The sequence below is a fragment of the Felis catus genome, chromosome D1, assembly GCF_018350175.1.
Source record: "Felis catus isolate Fca126 chromosome D1, F.catus_Fca126_mat1.0, whole genome shotgun sequence".
NCBI lineage: Eukaryota > Metazoa > Chordata > Mammalia > Carnivora > Felidae > Felis > Felis catus.
The window spans coordinates 97,034,919-97,053,888 of record NC_058377.1 but is presented as its reverse complement, the minus strand read 5'-3'; the positions used below and the strand labels follow the sequence as shown (position 1 = coordinate 97,053,888).

Genomic DNA, 18,970 nt, shown 5'->3' with positions numbered 1-18,970 from the left:
GGCAGGTGCAGAGGCTGGGTAAGTGCTCTAAACAGAAGAACAGCTGGTGCGTGGCCCCCATGCAGAAAAGGGCTCCCACTATTCTAGGAAAATGGGGGATGATATGACCTGGTGAAGAGAAAAGAGGCAGATCATCGAAGGAGTAGAGATTTTTATTCTTAGTGCCGTGGGAGCACAAAATGTGGGGAGAAGCATGGTTGATTCAAACTGCCTTTTTCAAAATGTCTGGGCTATACAACAATAATAAGACACTGCTATAAACTTAAGAAAATGGCTAAAATACAAAAAAAAAAAACAAACCCTGATAATACCAAATGCTGGTGAGGATGTAGGGCAACAGAGACTCCCAGCCATTGCTGATGGGAATGCAAACTGGTACAGCCACTTTCGAAGATGCCTTGGTTGTTTCTTACAAAACTGAACCTATTCGGGGGCGCCTGGGTGGCTCAGTCCGTTAAGCGGCCGACTTCGGCTCAGGTCATGATCTCGTGGTTTGTGAGTTTGAGCCCCGCGTCGGGCTCTGTGCTGACAGCTCAGAGCCTGGAGCTTGCTTCAGATTCTCTCTCTCTCTCTCTGCCTTTCCCCTGTTCACACACTGTCTCTCTCTCTCTTTCAAAAATAAATAAACATTAAAAAAAATTTAAAAAAAACTTAAACCAAACCTATTCTTACCATACAATCCAGAAATCATGTTCCTTGGTGTTTCTCAAATGACTTAAAACGTGTGTCCCCACAAAAATGGGCACACAAATGTTTACAGGAGCTTTACCCAAGATCATCACCACCGAAAAAAAACGGAAGCAGCCACGATGTCCTTCCGTAGGACAAACAAAGATAAAGAAACTGTAGCACTCCCATACAATGGAATACTATTCAGCAATAAAAAACAAAACAAAACAAAACACGAACTATCAAGCCAGAAAGAGACAGGCAAGAACCTTGAATGCCTATCACTGAGTCAAAGGAGCCAGTCTAAAGAGGCCACATAATGTGTGATTCCAGCTATACAACATTCTGGAAAAGGAAACACCATGGAGATAGAGACACGATCAGAGGTTCGGTTGGCCGCAAAGACAGGGAGAAATGCAAAGCAGAGGAGCGCAAGGAAATTTTAGGGCAGTGAAACTACTCTGTGTGATACAGCAATGACAGACACGTGTCAGCATCCACTTGTCAAAACCATACGACGTACAAGACCAGGAGTGAACTTTAACGTCAACCGTGGACGCTAATTAACGTATCAATTCTGGTTCATCAATCATGACAAATGCTCCACAATAATGCGAGACGGAAATAACAGGACCAACTGTGTGTGCATATTTTAGGAACGCTCTCTCCTTTTTTTTTTTTTTTTTTGATTAAATTTTTACCCACGTAATGGCTGAGGTGGAGAGCCTGGGTTAGTGGGAGGGGCTGAATGGAAGGTGGCGAGCAGGTGTCCACAGGGGAGATCGAGGTGGCCTCCGGGAGGGTGGTGATGGAGAGGAGGGGGTGGATCCGAGAGTTGTTTAGGAGGCAAAATGAACAAAGATCTGTTGACGGGCTGCCTGAGGGGATAAAGAAAGGAGCCAGTCAAGGAAGATTCCCTGGCAATGACCTTGACGGTGGGTGGACTGAGGCTCCATCCACGGCGGTTGGGCTGCCGAAGGGGGAACAGGATTGGCGGAGGGAAGCTTCGAAGCCAGGAAAGAGCCCGTGGAAAAATCCAGACACTGGGGATGCGGGTCTGGAGTTTGGGCAACAGGTCTAGCTGGAAAGTCGGGGAATCTCCCTCTTATGGAAGTGAGCTCCTGTTTGTGAGTTCAATTCGGCCAGCCTTTCTGGGGCCCCTCCTCAGCGCCGTGGCACTTGACATCTACCCCTGGCGACCTCAGCCCTGCCAAGGCCTCACGGATCTCCCCAGCCCTCCACAGATAGGAGACGACGTTCCAGGCAAATCAGAATTGCCAAAGGCCCTCCAGCCAGCCCACGGCAGGGCCGTCGCGGGGCTCCCAACTCTTTGCCACCTTCTTTTGCAGGAGCCCACATGGCCTTCCCTCCGTGCACCTGTCTCCACGTCCCCCGGCACACCGGGTCTCACGCACACATGTGAGTTTTCTAGCTGGAGAGGTACCTTTTGTCTTGCTGTGAAACATGGAGATGGGCGTCTAGGAGAATATTCTGAATCACATGCGGTCTAGTAGACCAGGTTTTGAAAGGTGGATCATTTGAGTCCAGGTTCAGGCTGAGGCCGTGACAAAGATGAACAAAGGTGACAAAGGAACCCCTTCCTCTGTTCCAGCGCAGACACGCGAGTCCAGGACTTGGGAGGGACCGCAGGACCAGGGGAGGCTATGACCCGGGGGGTGGGACAGAGATTGGACAGGTCGAATGCAGTGGAAGACAAGCTGAGTGGGGGTCCCGGATGGGGGCGAACCTTCAGCCAAGCTACCAGGAACCCATTCTTTCCAGAAGCTGGCACGCTGGCCAGGCGACAGACGCAGGGCCGGACAGAGAGCAGGGTGGGTTAACGCCTCCTCTATCCTCATTCCTTGTCTGTTTCCCGCTGACTAAATTATCCCACATCCCCAGAAGACTGGGCCTAGTTTCTGCCTCAGTTCATTTCCCCTTACTTCCCCTTGAGGAGTCCGTCCCCCAAATTCTGGAGATTCCGAGCAGGGCACACCGAAGGCACATAAGACATTCACCATCTAATTCAACCTCCCACCCCATCTCTCCATTTCACAGATGAGGCGACTGAGGCTCAGGGGGCAGTCAGGCACGTTAGGGTCACACAGCTTCCCTGTCAGAACAGAGTCGAGGGCCAAATCTCAGATACCAACTCACTGCTGCCTTCTCTCCCCAGCACTGTCCCCCCCCAACGTGAGCTCAGCATCAGAAGTCATTCAAGACAGGAGCCCTCCAAGGGTGAGGCCCCTCCTGAGTCCTCAGATCACTTGACAATGATGCCGGAGGCCTGCTGGTCCCCGTCAGTCTATGGGCTTTCCACACTGGGATCCCTGTCATGTGTTACATTACCTCGGGGATCTGGAAAAGCAGCCCCGGAGGCTGGAGGTCCCAGGATGGGGGCCTGAGGTCAGATGGTGGCAGGCAGCCGGGGAAAGCATCAGGTTGACAGGTAAGATTAAGTGGGAGCAATGCCCTGCGGGGAGGAGTCTCACTGGGCCCACAGGGGCCGGTCACCCAGGCAGGGCCCTCACCAACTAAAGGCTCCTGGGCGGGCCAGACAGGGTGCACCCCAGAGTCCAAGCATCTTCGGGTGTGGAAGAAAGAACCTCCCAACCACGTAAGGCTTGGGCCAGCTGGGCACAGGAGCCTAAGGGATAGGGAGAGGAAAAGGCATCCCGGAGGCACGACACTATGCAGAGAGAGTAAAATGGCGCCCTTCCCCTGGACCCCCAGGGCAACTCCTCCTGCTCCAGCTGACTCCGGCTCTGCTCAGCATACGAGGACCTGTGTGTGTCTAGCCACAGGCCACGCAGACATTAAGAGGCAGACCTGTGGCACGAAGAAGAGCGAGCTCCGGCTTTCGGAGTCAGGCATTTCTGGTTTAAATCCTGGCTCTACCGCTTGCTTAGCTGTGTGACCTTGGGTAAGTTACTTAACCACTCTGTGTGTCAGTTTCCTCATCTCTGAACGGAGTGAGAGATGAGGCCGGCAAAGCTCTGAGCACACCGTTGGGCACACAGCAAACTTAGGGGCCAATACTGGGGATTCTTGCAGGCAACAGACACACGGGCAAATCCAAATGCCTGCAATTCGTGTACCAGAGGAGGCAAACTTTCCCTTTCTCCTTCCTTCCTCCCTCCCTCCCTCCCTCCCTCCCTCCTTTCTTTCTTTCTTTCTTTCTTTCTTTCTTTCTTTCTTTCTTTCTTTCTTTCTTTCTTTCTTTCTTTCTTTCTTTCTTTCTTTCTTTCTTTCTTTCTTTCTTTCTTTCTTTCTCTTCCTTCCTTCCTTCCTTCCTTCTTTCCTTTCTTTTTCTTTCTTTCTTTTTCTTTCTTTCTTTCTTTCTTTCTTTTCTTCCTTCCTTCCTTCCTTCTTTCCTTTTTCTTTCTTTCTTTCTTTTCTTTCTTTCTTTCTTTCTTTCTTTCTTTCTTTCTTTCTTTCTTTTTCTTTCTTTCTTCCTTCCTTCCTTCTTTCTTTTTCTTTCTTTCTTTCTTCCTTCCTTCTTTCCTTTTTCTTTTCTTTCTTTCTTTTTCTTTCTTTCTTTCTTTCTCCCTTCCTTCTTCCCTCCCTTCCTCTTTTTCTCTCCTCCCTCCCACCTTTCTTTTTCTTTCTTTCTCTTTCTTTCTTTCTTTCTTTCTTTCTTTCTTTCTTTCTTTTCTTCCTTCCTTCCTTCTTTCCTTTTTCTTTCTTTCTTTCTTTCTTTCTTTCTTTCTTTTTCTTTCTTTCTTTCTTTTCTTTCTTTCTTTTTCTTTCTTCCTTCCTTCCTTCTTTCTTTTTCTTTCTTTCTTCCTTCCTTCCTTCCTTCTTTCCTTTTTCTTTCTTTCTTTCTTTCTTTCTTTCTTTCTTTCTTTCTTTCTTTCTCCCTTCCTTCTTCCCTCCCTTCCTCTTTTTCTCTCCTCCCTCCCACCTTTCTTTTTCTTTCTTTCTTTCTTTTCTTTCTTTCTTTCTTTCTTTCTTTCTTTCTTTCTTTCTTTCTTTTTCTTTCTTTTCTTTCTTTCTTTCTTTTCTTTCTTTCTTTTCTTTCTTTCTTTTCTTTCTTTCTTTCTTTCTCTTCCTTACTTCCTTCCCTTTCTTTCTTTTTCTTTCTTTCCTTCTTTCTCTATCTTTCTCTCTCTCTCTCTCTCTCTCTCTCTCTCTCTCTCTCTCTCTCTTTCTGTTTTCCCTGCTCCAGAATGAAAACACCCTGATTTCCAAGGCCACCTTGCCTTGTGTGTACTATATGACAGGCCAAGCAAGCACCCCATGCTAGGCTTATTACTGGAAAAACAAGCCTCAGGGTCTCTGTTGTATAAACCAGGGAAGCCTGGGGGTCCATAAAATGGCCTCGTAAAAGAATCCAAGAGTCCAGGCCCCCGGTGATATGCAAACCCAGACAACGCACTCTGACGTATTTCTCTCAGGCTCAAGTGCCCATCCAGAGATGTTCCGGAAACCTTTAACGAGACAGCCAGCCCCTGACTCCTGTTTCCTGTTCACGTACATCAGGAGGCCCCCACATGTGTGCCCGCATCAGGTCACGCAAGACCAGCCTTGCGCTGGGAGGGGTTCAGCCCCTGCTGGTGCCTGAGAACTCAGCAGTACAGCAAGGGTGACGAGAGGCGACAGGACCCAGCAAGAGGAGTGCAGGGTGGTGATGGGAGTCCTGCAGTCCTCCACATAAAACTCCGTTTCCTGGCACGTGGAAGGTGCTGGAAAAACATCAGCACCTACCTGGCTACCTTGAAAGACTCCTTTGGTTTGGAGTCAGAGACTTAAAACCAGGGAACTCTTGGCCCACCTTTGATACTCAGGAGGCACCAAGGGCGCTCAGGTCACAACACCTCTGGCCTGCCAGCGTGGGGCCCGACTGGGGGGCCCCCTCAGCACCACTTCTCGAGCTTGGGCACACTCTGCTGTTTCCCTGGCCTCGCTGAATGGCAACAGGTGCTTGGTGCCTGTCTCTAGGACCAGAAAAGATGTCATTAAGGACAGGGGCAGGCAGATGTTGATTTTTCTTTTTTTTTTTTTTTATACATTTTTTTTTAATGTTTATTTATTTTTAAGACAGAGAGACAGAGCATGAACAGGGGAGGGTCAGAGAGAAAGGGAGACACAGAATCCGAAGCAGGCTCCATCCAGGCTCTGAGCTGCCAGCACAGAGCCCGACGCGGGGCTTGAACTCATGGACCGCGAGATCACGGCCTGAGCCAAAGTCGGAGGCTTAACCGACTGAGCCACCCAGGCGCCCCCAATGTTGATTTTTCTATTCCTAGCACCATGAATAGCCTTTGGCAGCAGGTGGTCTGTGGCATGAATGAATGAATGAATGAATGAATGATAGCAGTATCCCCATGGAAACATCAGATGCACAGTTCGCCCCTGAGCAGGCTTCTCCTGAGAGGAAGCAATCATCTCAAGAATCACAGCACAATAAAAACTACCCTACAGGAAGCCTAGCCCGTGTTTACACTGAAGCCTCCTCTCAGTGGGTGCGAGGAGCCGCCTCCAAATCCCAGGCACAGACCCTTGGGCCCTGGGCTTTATCTCAGGGTTTTCTCCTTCCTCCCATTGTCCCGCCTGGCTTCCCACAGCCCCAGGCCAGGGGCTGGCTTTGTTTGGAGGTCACAGAGCAGCCAGGACTGCCCCAAGACACAAGGTAGAGTAGAATGACCCATTCCCCTCCTGGGGGAACATTCTTTTCAGATCTTTCCCAGGGACCCGCCCCTCACAGCTTGGTTTCTTCAGAGCCACATAGCTCCTGTCCCTGCCCCCTTTCCCAGCTGGCTGGTGGTCAGAGCCCCCCCCCCCCCCACAGGCCAAAAGCTAAGCCAAAGTGGGGAGTAGGCAACACATTTCCACACCGAATAAGTCACCACGGCCACAAATTTTGAATGCTAAATAATGACAGCTAGAGGGGGCGAGGAAGGAGGGGCTCTGATCCAACCCTCCCTAGCAGAGGGGGAAGGCCACAAATGAGAGAACGCACAAGCACCCAGAGCCTAGAGATTTCTTAGAACTCAGCTAAACTCAAAGAAACCCAGAGGCCTTAACTCCAGACTCCCACCTGTTGAAGGTGAGGCAGGTTTGACACTGAGGGAAGACCCTGGAAAGGTGGTGGTGGGGTCAGTACCAAACTTCGTGTTTCAGCTCATTCATAGCGGCTCGCCGCAGAGCAGAATTCCAGACCGTTCTTAGAGCCAGGAAAGAAACGAGCCCCATCGATCCTGGTCTCCCCATGTGAGTGGGACAGAAAGATCCAGAGTGGCTGACTCCTTTCTCCTCTAACGGTCACAGAGAGCGAAGTAAAATGCTGAAGACAGGGGCACCTGGGTGGCTCAGTTGGTTGAGTGTCCAACTTCGGCTCAGGTCATGATCTCACGGTTCACGAGTTTGAGCCCCATATCGGGCTCTGTGCTGACAGCTCAGAGCCTGGAGCCTGCTTCAGATTCCGGGTTTCCCTCTCTCTCTGCCCCTCCCCCGCTCATGCCCCCCCTCCTCTCAAAAATAAACATTTACAAAAATGCTGAAGACAAAAATGTCTCACAGCAATATCAATTCTATTCATCTTGCCCTTAAACCTAAGTTGTGACCTTCCATTTCTGATGACGTAATGAAAGGGGAGAGGATACTAACAGTAGAAGTTCACGTTTCCTGGGGGCCAATGCTACGCCACGATCTCTCGCTAACCCAAACAGCAACTCACGGAGGATTTCACAGAGATTCAGAAAGGTGAGACACGTGCCCGATGTCACACAGCCAGGGGGTGAAAGAGTGGGTGCTCACACTCAGTTCTGCCTGCTCATGCCCACCCTTAGCTCTTTCCACCCCCTCAACGTGGTCTGGCAGGACATAGTATCACCAGTGGGGGAAACCGAGGCCCTGACCAATGATTTCTCTCTCTGCTCTCGGGAGCAGGGTCCTGGTCTTCATTTCGGGCCTGACATTTTCCCAGTTGGGCTGTGTCTCCTCAGGCTGCTGGGAGGTACTCCTCAGACAGCTGAAAGCGGTTGCATTTCCAGGGCCGAGAAGGTAGCTGTCCCTCACACACTCCTGCTCCCCTTCCAGAGTGAAGGGCTGCGGCTAGGAAGGGGCTGGCTAGCCAGGAACTACATATCCCAGCTTCCCTTGCACCTGTGTGTCCACGTGACTCATTCTCACCAATGGAAGTGAGAATAACGTGAACCCTTCCAGGCCAATGTGATGAGGAAGGGGCTGGCCAGCCAAGAACTACATTTCCCATACTGCTTTGCCCCATGTGCCATGTGACTCCTCACCAATTAGAGTGGGAGTTATTTGACGAGGAAGCAGATGAACTGTCTCATACTTCTCTTCTCCCTTCCCTGGTGATCTTGGAAGACACACGTTGAAGATGGAAAGAAGTAGGGGCCCTAAACACTGTGTGGAAACTGCCCTCCACTTTCACTGAAAAGTTGCTGGGTGACAAATAAATGTGCACTGGGTTAAGCTGCAGAGATTCGTGGTTTACCTCCTGTGACACCCAGCAATACCCCAGCGAATACACTAGTCTCGGGCTCTCAGTTATTACCAACCGTCTCATCCACGACTGTCATTGAGAATCCTGGGGAAGACCCTCGCAACCCCCAGAGCTCAGACAGAAGTTCATTTCATCCAGAAGGCATTTACCGAGTACCTCTTCTACCTGGCCCTGTCTCATCAACATGCCAAAGTTCCCTGGTATCCCCAGCACTCGATACCCCCTGCAACGCACAGCTGTGACTTTGTGTCTTCCCTGCCTTTCACAACCAGACTTCTCTAAAAAAAAAAAAGTCATCTCCTCTGCTTGTCACCATTTCCACATCTTCCACTCACTTCTGAACTCCATTTCTCTATTACAGTTGCAGACTGGAGTCTCTTGATTTCTCAGAACCTTGGTTCCTGCATCAAATGGTCTCACCTTTCAGGAGCACAGCCATCCGGACAGCCCGTCTATACCCACCTGACTTATTCTGACCCTCACTACTACCTCGAGGGGATCATTAGTCACCTCATTTCTAGAAATTTCTTCAGACACCTACTGTGTGCTAGACAACATTCCAGAAGAAGATGGGGCAAAGAAGAAACCATTCCTGCCCTTGAGAAGCACTCAGTCCAGTAGGGTAGTATATCCCATTTTTTGGATGATGAAACCAAGGCTCAGAGAAGCTAAGGGTCCAAAACAACACAGCTGAGTGGTGATGCTGGCCCACTGACCCAATACGCAGGAATCATCTGAAAAAGACGATCAATGAAGATAATGTGCTTCAAAAGGTTAAAGCCTTAATATGTGCCTGACTCAGAATTTCCATATGGGGACAGAGAAAAGAAAGAAAACAACCTAGGTTCATTTTCCCTTCCACCTTATTGTATTATCTGTAATGTTCTAATTAAAAGTCAAGTGATCTTAATAATCCCCAATGAGACCTAAGGAAATATCTTGGTCTTAATTTTAGCTCCATGCCGAATAGTCCAACATCATATTAGTCAAAGTTATTCGACCTTCAGAAGTTACAGCCCCTCTCTGGGTGTACAATTAGAGGGCTAACCTAGATGGGCGCTTGGACTCACTGCAGTCCTCACTGTCTGTAACCCTAGGATATTCTTATTCTCACTTGCTTACCATACATTGGGAGCGGCCTCACCCCTTCACTTGACCCTACCACAAAGTTGACATGTTACTGAGTGCGTCACAAGGTTGAAGTCGTTGATCTTTCATCACAGCCCTATGGAGCAAATGTTATCATCTTATAGATGAGGATACCAAGGCACAGAAAGTTTAAGTACTTTGCCCAAAGATGCCCAGCAAGTGAGTGGCCGAACCAGGATTCAAACCAAGCATGTAGCTCTCCAGGGGACTGCGGCCCCTCCCACAGTTGCATCTGTCCATAGCTCCTGTGGAGCGGACATCGGACACATGACCTTGCCCGTTCGCCACAGCTGATTGGACCAGAAAGGACACCTGCACCCAGGGCAGCCAGCCCGACGCTTGACCTCTGGAGGGTAAGGCATGGCCTGGCGTGGAGGGCATTCAGGCTTGCGTGGGGAGGTTCGGGGGGCATGTCCAGCTGGCGTGTGGAGCTGAACTGAAACCCATGAGGACTCCGGGGTCCCCTCACCTGATGGTTATGGGCAATAAATTAGCAGACCATGCTAGTCAAAGCAGAGAGAGCAATGAGCCACCTGGAGGGGTCCTGACCAGACACAGAATTCCACGGATGGTCTTCTAGCTGCAGGAGCTCAGAGGTGCCCCATTTTTGCCCCTTGGAGTTCCTGTAACCCTGACTGTCTCCCGACAGCAAGCTCAGGTGGCCCTTTGTCCCACGTAGTCCCAAGGAACTTGCTGAAACCAGAACCTCTGAGCAAATCGATTTGCCTTCTCCTCCCAGACACCTTTGCCGGGTCTGAGTGTGCCTTTACAAAACCAATACGCTCATAATAAGTAAGCCATTGGCTCAGGCTCTGGACTTTTCTGTAATACAGAGATTTGTGCTGTCACAATATTTACTGTGACAGGATTTGACAAATAGAACAGTGGTGTGAGAGACCGTGTGTATAAAGGGGGTGGGGGGAGATAGAAGGTTAAAAACAACAACAGCAAAAAAAAACCTTCCCAGCTCAAGAAAATGGAAAAGGCAGAGTGCATAACAGAGGGGAGAAAAGTCAATTAAATCATGATAATTACTTCCGCTGCCATACCCAAGAGCAGCATGAACGTCTATTAATTAGGATTTCCATGTTGACTGCGGCCATTTGACTTCAATGAGGCTGTCAGTATGCTCAGTAATAATGTTCTCCTGGAGAGAAAATGTGTGAAAATATTTTTACCCTGACAATTAACAGTTTTAAAGAACCCTACACACACACACACACACACACACACACACACACACACACACAGCCAGTTCCCTGAGCCCCTGTGGGGGGACATGAAATGTAGCAGGTCTCTGCAGCCCCACCCCCACTCCCGGAAGTCCAGATACCCTAACCTCACTCCTTATAATTACCAGCTCCTCCCAGATCTCTAATGAGCCCTAAGATGCTTGATGGGGTGCAAATTCCTACACAGAAGCAGAGAACAGGAGCCTGAAGGGTAATCTTGTCCAGCCCCTGCTTCTGGAAAGATTGGCCCAAACTACTCAAGAGAAGAGTCTGTCTTAAGGCGACACTGAAGGATGAGGGTTCAGGACGAATTGACTCCATTCTCAGAACCAGATTCACATCTAGAAGCCAGAAGCATCGGTGGCTTGGGTACCAGTGAGTGTTCTAAACAATCCATAAACCTTGGGTCTGAGATGATGATTCTTCCTGTTCAGACAGGCAAAGGAAGGCCTGCAGTGTTTCCTTAACTGTCAGGCCCAACTGTGGACTATCAGGGTCACGAGTGGTGTAAGAGATCAACTGGGCTACTTGGCATATGGGGAGACTTGAGGCTCAGGGTAGGCGGGCAGCGTGCTTTTAGCGTCAGGGCCAGGACTCAGGCCTAGGGCCTAAGCCCTAGTCAGGGTTCTTCTAGTGATCTTATAGGCCAAATAAGGACACAGTATATAGATATATAAAATAACTATTGTTATATAGTATCTGGCACATGAAAGAAAGTCAATAAAGAACAGTTAATTTCCTCCTCCCTTCCCCTGCAAGGATAACAGTCGGACATTGGCTGCCGTGTTCCCCAGCCCTGCGGGATCAGCGAAGGATGGAGGGTGGAGGCGGAGGGTGGATTCTCCAGTTCTGCCCCCGCCAAAGCTCCCTCAATCCCCTTAGCTTGGTCTGGCTTAATATCATACAGGTGGGGAAAGTGAGGCCCGGATCAATGATTTATCTTTTTTGCCCTCAGGAGCAGGGTCCTCCTTCCTCGGTTGCCTCTCAGAGGAGAGAAGCAGGGAGCGAGGACGGAGATAAACACGGAACGTGGGGCCAGTCGCCTTTCAACAAAATCAGTGCCAACCTCCATGGCCGCCCTGATCTGCTGGAAACAGAGAACCCGGGCTGGGGTGTGGGCCCCACTGAATGCTCCGTGGCCAGCTGGTGGGGCTGAGTCAGGAAATCCTCCGGCCCTCAGGCCCCAGGCTCTCCCTGGCCTCAGGGCTGGGGCTGGAGGAAGGTCAGGGTCAGGGCCCAGGAGGGCCTCGTCCTGGAGGATGTATAGAAATAGCGTCTCCTGCACGGGCAGGGCGGCACGGGCCAGGCTCTCGGAGGGAAACGGGCTTTCCTGTCATTCACCATCAGTCCCGTAGCAGCCAAGTTAAACAACAGACATTGCCCACATCACACACCTAGCCAGAGGCAAAATTTGGATATCCTGACTTGCAGACTAGTGCTCTCTGCTCTCCTAGCCTAATAGATGTTGGAGGCTGAAGAGAGCGGCTACGGGCACTCGGCATGGAAACAAATAGACGTCTGCAGCCAGACTCTCCAGCTGCCCGGATGGGTGATCTCAGCCATGGGACGTCCCTCTCTGGCCTCAGACTTTCCAACTACATAGCAGGAGTGACTGCTGGCACCCCGGGCACCGTTGTCAGGCTGGATATAAGGAAGCCGCACTGGGCAAGTGCCGGGACCGTAGCGGCTAAGGGTTCGGACACAGGGCCAGTGGCCTGGGTAGACTAGAGCGCCCGCACCTCATTGCCCAACTGTGAAGCAGATGGGGGCAGGGAACGGCCACCCCACAGGGGCCGCGCCTGAAGCACCTTGCATGGCCTCTAGCACAGAGTGCCGCGCTGTGGTTGGTGTGGGAGTCCTTCCAAACCTCAGCGGTAGCCTTAGACTGCCCGAGTCTTCCCTCCCCTGTAAGAATTATTCATCCACATCCGCAGGCAGTGACTGCCTGCCCCTGACTTTAGGTCTGACAGGGTGACCCGCTTTGGCCAATGGGATGTCAGAACAGAGGCAGGACTGTCCCTGTGCGGTTGGGAGGGCCCTCTTAAACGCCCTGTTCAACTGCCATGAGGACGTGTCTCAGTAGCCGCTGCCCCTTTAGCCTGGGCCCCAGAATAGCCACACGGAGAGGAGACCACAGGCCCCAGCAGCTGCTGTTCCAAAGAGGAAGAGAGACACGTATGGAGTAGATTCAGACTCAACCTGCAGCCGGAGCCCGGAGCCTGGAGACCGGGCCAGCCCAGCCAAGGTGCAGTTGACCCACAGCTCTAGAACACGTGGATAAGCATTGCTTTAGGCCACTGAGCTCGGGGGTCTTTTGTTCTGTGGCACTATTTTGGTCCCATTTTACCACGAGAGGGACAGAGGTGACAGGACTTGCTCAAGCTCACACTGCTGGGAGACAGCAGAGCCAGGGTGGAAACCTGGGACGGCCCCCTTGGGCGTGCCCTTAGCTGCCTCTCCAGTATGCTGAGACAGTGAGGTTCACCAGATGCCCCGAGTGTTGCCACGCAGGCCCCGACACCTGCCCGTCTGGCCTCACACCTCCCTCAGAGGGACCTTCCTGAAAGTAACCCCTCAGACTGTGCCCGGGACTGCTACCCACAGCTCTGGCACCAGCATCCTTGCCCCAAACGTCACCCACACCAGAGCCCGGGCACTCTCATGCTTCCCGGGCAGGGATAGAACCAAGGAGAAATGGGAGAAGAGGGAGAAGAGGACAGCTGTGGAAAGGGAAGGCTGCCAGGCTCTGGCTGGCCCGGCCCAGCCCCTGCACCCAGACAGCAAGGCAGCCTGAGAGCCAGATCCTTCCAGTAAATCTACGCTCACTTTGACTTGGAGGCAGAATTCACTGGAGACAGCAGGCTCAGGGAGAGCAGGAAGGGACAGGAGAAGCAGGCAGTCAGCATCGATTTCTCATCGACTCATTCCCCAAGTGATTCTCTGTCAGGGCTGAGTCTCCGAATGTGTGCGGGGCCCCTCACCCTCTCTGAGAAGGCGGCTGTTGCCACAGAAGGAACGGGGGGTTGGCAGTCAGATGGGTTCCAGTCCTGGCCCTGCCTCTTGCTGGTTGCAGGACCGTGAATGAGTTCTTTGGGCCTCAAAATCAAGAGAAAGGACTTAAGATCCATCCCCAGAGTTGCTATGAAGGCTTCATGGGTTATGAGCACCAGGGCCTGGCATAAACTTCAAGGTGGTGGAACACGTCAGCTACTATTATTCTCTGGTGTTGGGCTGTGCCAGGGGGCACACACCGCCCTCAACTCTGATGAACTAGAGGATAAGATACACAAGCGCCGAAGACAGGTACAAGCCCAAACATACCCAGCATGGTCTCTTGCCAATTTCGGTCTGGGAAATGCAGGGCATGCCCGAAACCCTTCTTAGTCTCACCCACGGCAGACATCACTAATCAATTACAGCACTCTTTGCTGATCAACCCAGAAGGGAGGCTCTGAGCCCAGTGCATTAGCAGGTGCAATCACGGGTTGGAGTCGGTACTAACAGGGAATCCTATTTGCCATTCCTGCTCTAGTCCAGCCCTTTTTTCTCTGCTGCAGCCACCGGTCTCCTTGATGGTCCTGGGACATGCCATCCCGTTCCCACCTGGGTGCCTCTGCTGGCCCGTCTGCCTGGCGCACTCCCCCTCCTCCTGATCCATGGCTGGCGGCTCACACGCTCCACTCTCAACTGTGCCTCCTCAAGGAGAAGTCCTCCCTGATGACTCGGTCTGAAGCGGCTGCACACCCCTCCCTCCACCATGCTGCTCTGTCATCAATCTCTATTTTCCTCAGCACACCTCCCATGAGCTGTGTTCATCTAAGGTATGTATTTATCATCACCCCAGCACCCTCAGGCCTCCAACGATCTCCAGCATCGAGGAGGTGCTCGGTAAATATTTGTGGAGGGACTCCCATCAATCCTCAACAGACCAGACCCCCTTTCACTCACACACACACAGGCACACCAATGACAGCAGAGGTGATGCCTCAGCTGGGCAGGCCTCTGGACCCCACACCCTAGTTCTGAGGGTGCTCCCTCCAGCCCAGCAGCCCCTGGGGAGGGGTGGGGCAGCAGTGCTGCTGGGGAATTAATTACGCCTTTGGGTTTTCCATCTCTTCATTCACTGTCACCTTCTGGAAATGGGGATGGGATTCACCTGTTTTCAGACCTGAGGTGGGTTGAGAAGGACACTGAGCTGACAGAAGGCATGCTCCCGGGCCTTGGTTCACCCTGGTCTGTGCACCCAGTTCGTGTGTCAGGGTAGAAGGTGCGTCCTAGCCGGGCACCTGGAAACCCCCCGCTGTGCCATCACAGGCCAGGGTCCAGGTGGGTTTCCATTTCCACACTGGCCCAACCTCAGGCAGACCCCAGTGTGAGGCCCGCTGAGCACTTCTGGCCCTGGGCCTCCTCCCCTCAGGGTCCGCAGAGGAAGTCTCTGCGCCTGCTCTCACCTCCTCTCTCCCCTTCACTGCCTACTCACCGAACCTCCGCACGAGTGACTGCTCCCCCACGACCAGGCCCTGTTCCACCCCAGACCTGATTTCCTGTCTGGAATGTTCTTCCGCCAGCTCTCTGCACGGCCAGGTTCTTGTCATGGTTCAGGCCTTCACACAACCATCACCTCATCAGAGATGCACCTGACCACCCCCATTACCTCCTGTTATCTTGTTTCATTACCCTTGTGTCACTTTCACTTCCTGAAATCTTCCTGCTGAGTCGCTTCCTTTAATTTTCCTCTTTTGTTTCTGCCCATCAGACTTTAAACTCCATCGGGCGGTACCTTGCAAGCACTCTTCATAGTCTATATCGCCAGTTGGCGGGTGCACGGTATTCGCTCTGACGAGTGAATGAACGAACGAACGAACGAACAAATGATACTACCCACGACTCCCTGTGGGATCTGGTCCTCGTAGGCGGATCTTCCCTCGGAGGCTGCAGTGCTAACCCAGGCCTGGTGAATGGCATGGGGAACAGACACGTAAGAAGTATCATTCAATGAATGAGCTGTCTTGTCTTCAGGGCCTCAGTTTCCACACTTGTAAAAGGAGGCGTTGGAAGAAATCAATGCTTTTCAACCCCTGTGACTGGAAACCCTCTGGAAGGGGCTCCCACCTGCTCCTTTCCCGCTGTGGGTTTCAAATCGGCAAATGAGCACACTCAAGACGAGGGAACGGAGTTTTCGTGAAGCCGGGTGTCCTCCTGGTAAAGCTCTGTCCCTCCTGTCCTGTCCCGCCCGAGAAAGGGGCAAATCTTTATCCTATGAAATAATGGGATGGGAGATGGTTGCTGTCTTTTCTTTTCTTTCTTTTTCTTTTCTTTTTTTTTCTTACATCCTCACTCTCCAACAGGAAGAGGCCATCAACCAGATGCAGATGTCAGTCCTGACTTAAAAAAATTTTTTTTTATTGGTAAAGGAAATGAAGTCTGGGACCCTCCACCCTGGTGCTCTGATGATTGCCACAAACAATGAGGCATTTTCCACCACACAAAGAAGAATTGAACCGCCCGAGGACTCTGCTTTTGCTTTTGTCTGTTTCCTATTTGGGGCTTCCTTTGAAAAAGTGGTCTTGCTGCCTTATAAAGTTTGATGATCTCTGAAGGATCTGTCTCCGAGGCCCCATGCCCAGGGTCTCTGCGCCCTTGATTCCTCTTTTCCCATCTCAGCCTCTGCTCTGCTCAGACCCTTCTCCAGGTCTGGGTGTGCCTGCGCCCCGGGTATGCGGAGCTGGGCTGACGGATCCTGAGGACCCCGGACGGCTCTGCCCTGCGGGGCCTTCCGTGGTGGCCTGCCAGGGGCCACCGTGCCCTCATCCACACACTCCTTCCTGAGCCTCTCGGTGCCAGGTTTCGCACATTTTGCAAAAAAGAAAAAAAAAAGGGCAAAATAAAAGCACTTAAGGCACATGTGTTGCATATGCCATAAGGCATGTGCTGGGAGCAGTTGTACAAGCCCCATGTTTAGCCTCATTCAGAAAGACCCAGTGTCTTGTTCAAGGTCACACAGCAAGCAAAGCTAGTTCTTAGAGGTCTTTTCTCCCGGTAGTGCCTGCTGGGTAGAAAGTTCAAGAACCCTCCGGCAGCCTGCCTGGGATGTGAGAAGCCTAAACCTGTCTCCAGTTTACTCACCCTGTGCTCCTGATCCCTGGGTGTCGAGCACTGGGGCAACCCCACAAATGCAAGCGTGTGTGATGATCCCCACATTCCCCTGTGGAAACTGAGGCTCAGAGAGCTTATGTGAGTGCCCGTGATCACGCAGGGAGTCCTGGGCAGACAAGACGGGCAAGGTGCCCACATCCACCCCAAGTGCAGCCTCTTTCCTTTGTGTAGGCCCCCCAGTCACGGCCATTGGGTCCCTGCCCACAGGGCATTCAGCTGGCCTTTCTCTGCTCAGGGTCGCCTCTCGGGAAACAGCTTGACTGAGCCCCTGTCTTGCAGAAGAAGAAAGCATCAGGCTGCGGAGGCCAGGAGCGGGCTGGAGGGGCTGCAGAAAACCTGCAAATCTCAGGGCCACTCAGAGAGTAAGGGAGCTGAGCACAGGGGACAGCAGCTGCTATGAGGTGAGGGGTATGTGGGGCATCTTGAGAGGGCAGGCCTGGTGCTGGGGGGCTAGGCGGCCGCTTGGCCGTGCTGTCATTTCACTGATTAACCCCCACACACGGAGGACTTATCTCCGTCACAGAGCAAAATAAGACATTTGTGTCCTGTGTGTGTGCTGACAGGTTCTGGCCCTCCTGGGAATCCCAGAGGCCCCACGGTGCCCGGAGCAGCACCATCACCGGGCTGGGGGGCGCCTGCACCTCTCTCCCTCCCTCAGATCTATCAGTCCCTCCTCCAGCCCGGTGAGGCTACTGTATGAACCTGGCACCTGCCCAATGATAATGCCGCCTGCCTTCCTTCGAGGGATGGGCTTGGTGGGCAGGCCACTGGAGAAGTCATCCTGCTCCCTGCTGAGCTCCGCAGGCCCCGCGGGGCTTCCTTCTGGGAGCTCCTTCCGTGACCTGGGATTGGCTAGTTCTGAAGGGGGACAAAAGCCAAAGTAACTGCTACCCCCACCAAAGACAGATCCTAACTTCCAACCCTAACTTATGACTCACCTTAGGCTGTATGTAGGCTTCAGATGCCACCTTAAACACACACACACACACACACACACACACACACACACACCCCTGCCTTCAGGACACCTCGTGTCAGGCCACGCTGCTCACCTCCTGTGAAGCACGTCCCCTGCTGGGCCCCCACTGGGAACCTTTTCCACCAGATCTGCTCTCCACCCTCCAGGAACCAGATTAGGGCGTCGCCGTGAAGACAGTCCACACCCCTCACCCCGGCCCCACCCTGTGTCCCAGCAGCATGTGACATGCCTTTTATTTCACCTGCAGGTTTACTGTCTCCACTGGACTGTCTGCCCTGAGAGCGGAGGAGGCCTCTAGCTTCGCCACGGCTTTTACTGTACGTCAGAAACAGAAAATGCCCAGCGAGGAAGGAGAGGGCGTAGTAACAGCGATCACAGAACTGAGCCCCCGATATGAGCCAGGCATCTGGCGAATGGTTACCGTTACCTCCCGGGGGCACTGAGGCCCACAGACGTGAAGCCACCTGTCTAAAGTCACCCGGCCAGGAAGTGGCCAGCTCTGAACGCAAGCCTGCAGATCTGCAAAAGGACATGCTGGTGAGGCCTGCCTGGTCACAGGGGACAGAAGCCGTCCCAGCCTGGAGGCCTGCCTGGTGGAGACCTGCGACGTTTGTTTTGATTAATATCGGAGAGCAGGGGACTCGTCTCCAGGCACGGCCCCGAGCAGCCGCCCCGAGCAGGAGGCTGATGGCAACACATGCTGTTGACGGCCTGCCCACTCACGGGCTCCACTGCGACAGCTGTCATCCGAGGAAGCCAGCTGACCCTCCTATGCTCTTCTGGGGGTTCTGTATTTTATCAACGGCAGCGTCTTCACTAAAGAGCCTGTCACCACACCCACACAGTCCTGTGACCCTGTCACTCAGCACACCTTTGCAGATCCCCAACTTTACTCTGAACTAAAGGGAATGTGGTTTGTTTGTTTTTTTAAGTCCATTGATTTATTTTTGAGGGAGAGCCAGTGGGGAAGGGGCAGAGAGAGAGAGGGAGAGAGAGAATCCCAAGCAGGCTCCAGGCTGTCAGTACAGAGCTAGACATGGGGCTTGATCCCATGAACTGTGAGATCAAGAGCGGAGCCCAAACCAAGAATCGGACGCTTACCCGACTGAGCCACCCAGGCGCCCCAAGGAAATGTCTTTTAAAAAGCATAAAATATCGGGGCGCCTGGGTGGCTCGGTCGGTTAAGCATCCGACTTCGGCTCAGGTCATGATCTCACAGTCCGTGAGTTCGAGCCCCGCGTGGGGCTCTGTGCTGACAGCTCAGAGCCTGGAACCTGTTTCAGATTCTGTGTCTCCCTCTCTCTCTGCCCCTCC

General features: G+C 52.4%; 1 protein-coding gene and 1 long non-coding RNA gene across 7 annotated transcripts in view; one reads left to right on the top strand and one right to left on the bottom strand.

Moving 5' to 3' along the window:
• The window catches only part of TSPAN18 (tetraspanin 18), a 188,564-nt gene that overhangs the window by 85,907 nt on the left and 83,687 nt on the right, over positions 1–18,970 (bottom strand). The gene's annotated exons all lie outside the window — the stretch shown is intronic.
• LOC109492113 lies at positions 14,147–16,120 on the top strand. The gene is made up of 3 exons (XR_006586567.1): positions 14,147–14,342; positions 15,278–15,723; positions 15,936–16,120. It is a non-coding gene; the product is annotated as an uncharacterized LOC109492113 (long non-coding RNA).